The 3,072-nt window shown below is 44.3% G+C and overlaps 1 pseudogene; it reads left to right on the top strand.

Moving 5' to 3' along the window:
* Positions 1-678: 678 nt before the first annotated feature.
* On the top strand, positions 679-2,807 carry LOC101582508 (annotated as a pseudogene).
* Positions 2,808-3,072: the final 265 nt, after the last annotated feature.

Below are 3,072 nucleotides of genomic sequence, written 5' to 3'. Positions count from 1 at the left end.
CCCTGTTTAATCTAATGCAGTAAAGACATTTTTCTCATTGAGTTGTTTTGCCACAACACAGCTGAAGACTGATCACTTGAACTTTGTGAGTCTTGGTCTGTCTCACGACATACCTTTACCCTTGTGATTGTTGTTGTTGTCATCAGAGTCTACAGGGTCTCACTACGTAGATCAGACTCATAGTGATCCTCCTGTTTTCAATCTCCCAAATGCTGGGATTACAGGCCTGTGCCACCACGCCCAGTCTCATTCACCATCTCAATGCGCCCCGGGGGCAGGGCCGGCACAGCATGCTGGGGATCGAACCCCAGTGCCTGCAACTGCCTAAGCAGGTGCTTTAGTCCGCTGAACTATTTGGCCGGCCCTCATCTTCTTCTTGTGCTGGGGGGAACCCAGGATTTCACACATGCTGGGCAACCATCCCACCATGAATCCACACTGCCAGCCCTACAATCCTATCTTTCCCATCTTGATCCAGAGTACTGTATCCTTGATCTGGGTATTATTCCTCAAAGGACAAATTTACCCTTCTTTTATCACAAAAGAAGGGCAAGACCTTAGGTTCAATCCCCAGTGCCTCAAGAAAGACTTACAGGGGGCAGAGATGGAGAGCGGGCATGTATGTGGGGCTAGGGCAGAGAGGGGCAAGCTCCGGGCTGGTGGTGGAGGGCCTCAGGAATGGCTGAATTCAAAGCCTATCTTTAATTATGTCCTACAAAGGATCCGCTGTGTGGCTTACAATAACCAGTCAAATAGATTGGCTGTTTCATAAACAGATGGCACTGTGGAAATTTGTAACTTGTCAGCAAACTACTTTCAGGAGAAATTTTTTGCAGATCATGAATCCCGTGCTACAGAAGCTCTGTGCTGGGCAGAAGGACAGTGACTCTTTAGTGCTGGGCTCAATGGAGAAATTCTTGAGTATGACTTACAGGCATTAAACATCAAATATGCAATGGATGCCTTTGGAGTATGATTGCTAGCCCCAGTGGCTCTCAACTTTTAGTTGGTTGTAAAGATGGATCTGTGAAGCTATTGCAAGTCACCCCTGACAAAATTCAGTTTGGAAGAAATTTTAATCAGCAGAAAAGTTGCATCCTGAATCTCGGCTGTCATCTCGCTGGTACCCACATTGCATCAGGCTCCATCGACTATATTAGTGTGTTTGATATCAAATCCGGCAGTGCTATTCATAAGATAATAATAGATAGGCAATACATGGATGTGTCTAAGCAGAAGTGTATTGTGTGTGGTGTGGCCTTTTTATCTGACAGCCCTGTCATAAGCGTGGACTCTGCGGGGAAATTCCAGTTCTGGGATTCTGCTACAGGGACGTTTGTCAAGAGCCATCTTCACAGGGCCAGGGAGATAGCTCAGTAGAATAAGCACTTACCTGGCAAGTGCAAGGGCCTGAGTTCAATCCCCAGTTCCAAAAAAAAAAAAAGAAAAAGAAAAGAAAATAGAGCCATCTCACTGCAAGTACTGATATACAGTCCATTGCCGCCCACTGCTGATGAAGAAGACAGTTTCATGGTGGGCACAGCTGAAGGCACAGTATTCCATTTTCAGCTGGTCTCTGTGACTTCCAACAGCACTGAGAAGCAGTGGGTGTGGACCAAGCCATTCCAGCACCACACCCATGGCATGCGTGGATATCTGGAAGTACTGACACCCACTTAGTCATTCGCCCTCTGGTGGAGAGGGTGGAGGTGAAGAATTATGATGCTGCTATCTGGAAAATCACCTTTCCCCATCAGTGACTCATTTTCTGTTCTAAAAAGAGGCAGCTTCTCCTCTTCCACTTTGCTCATCCCTTGGAACTTTGGTAAGTGGGATCCACTGTTGCAAAGGCAAGAATGGGGATACTCTTCCACTTTCTAAAAATGCAGATCATGTACTACATCTCAAAACAAAGGGTGCTGAGAACATTATTTGCAGTTCTATCTCCCCGCGTAGAAGCTGGATAACCTATTCTACAGCATCTCGGGTTTTTGTCTATCAGTTGAATTATGAACATGACAACATAAACCTCCAGAGGGTTTCCAAAATGCCGGCCTTCCTTCGTTCTGCCCTTTAGATTTTGTTTTCTGAAGATTCAACAAAGCTCTTTGTGGCATCAAATTAGGGGTCACTACATATCATTCAGCTATTGGAAGGAAGCTTCAAGCACCTTCATACTTTCCAGCCTCAGTCAGGGATGATGGAGGCCATGTGTCTTTTGGCTGTCAGTCCAGATGGGAATTGGCTAGCTGTGTCAGGTACCAATGCTGGAGTCCATGTGTACAACGTAAAACACCTAAAGCTTCATTGCACAGTGCCTGCTTACAATTTTCCAGTGACTGCTCTGGCCACCGCTGCCAATACCAACAACCTTGTCATTGCTCATTCTGACCAGCAGGTATTTGAATACAGCATCCCAGACCAAAAGTATACAGAATGGAGCTGGAATGTCCAGAAGCAGGGTTTCACCACCTTTGGCTCCAAAGGGATACTCCCCTCACACCCATCAGTGTTCATCCCAAGAGACCAATGCACATTCTCCTCCATGAGGCCTACATGTCCTGCGTCATTGACAAGTCACTGCCTCTTCCAAATGACAAAACAGTACTCTAAATCCACTTCCTCCTACAAATGAATCGGATGTCTTTTGAAGGAACACAGCCCATGCCTTTAAAATTTCTAAGAAACATAAGCACTTACTTTTCATGGATCTTTTGAATGAAAGGACACTTGTGGCAGTAGAATGGCCCCTTGATGATATCATTGCTCAGATCCCACCACCTATCAAAAAGAAATTTGGAACCTAAAACAGGGCACACTCTGTGTCCTTCCTTGAACTGTCTACCCTGGTTTCTCTTCACAAACTATGACAATAAAAAATTATTCTTTAAAAAAAAGACTTATGGTGAAACGTAGTTTAAAAATTTCTGATCTATGCTAAAATTGGAATACCTTAACTAACCTAAACTGTAACAATTCTATTCAGAACACTATAGAATTTTCTCATTCTGAGTTTCTTGAAATTACAAGTTATCATGCCTTTTTTCACTTATTTAGTTATTTTGAATTGTT

The sequence above is a fragment of the Octodon degus genome, unplaced genomic scaffold (assembly GCF_000260255.1).
Source record: "Octodon degus isolate 3935 unplaced genomic scaffold, OctDeg1.0 scaffold00010, whole genome shotgun sequence".
In the NCBI taxonomy this organism is placed as follows: Eukaryota; Metazoa; Chordata; class Mammalia; order Rodentia; family Octodontidae; genus Octodon; species Octodon degus.
The sequence above is the reverse complement of the archived record's forward strand: the minus strand, read 5'-3'. Positions and strand labels throughout refer to the sequence as shown.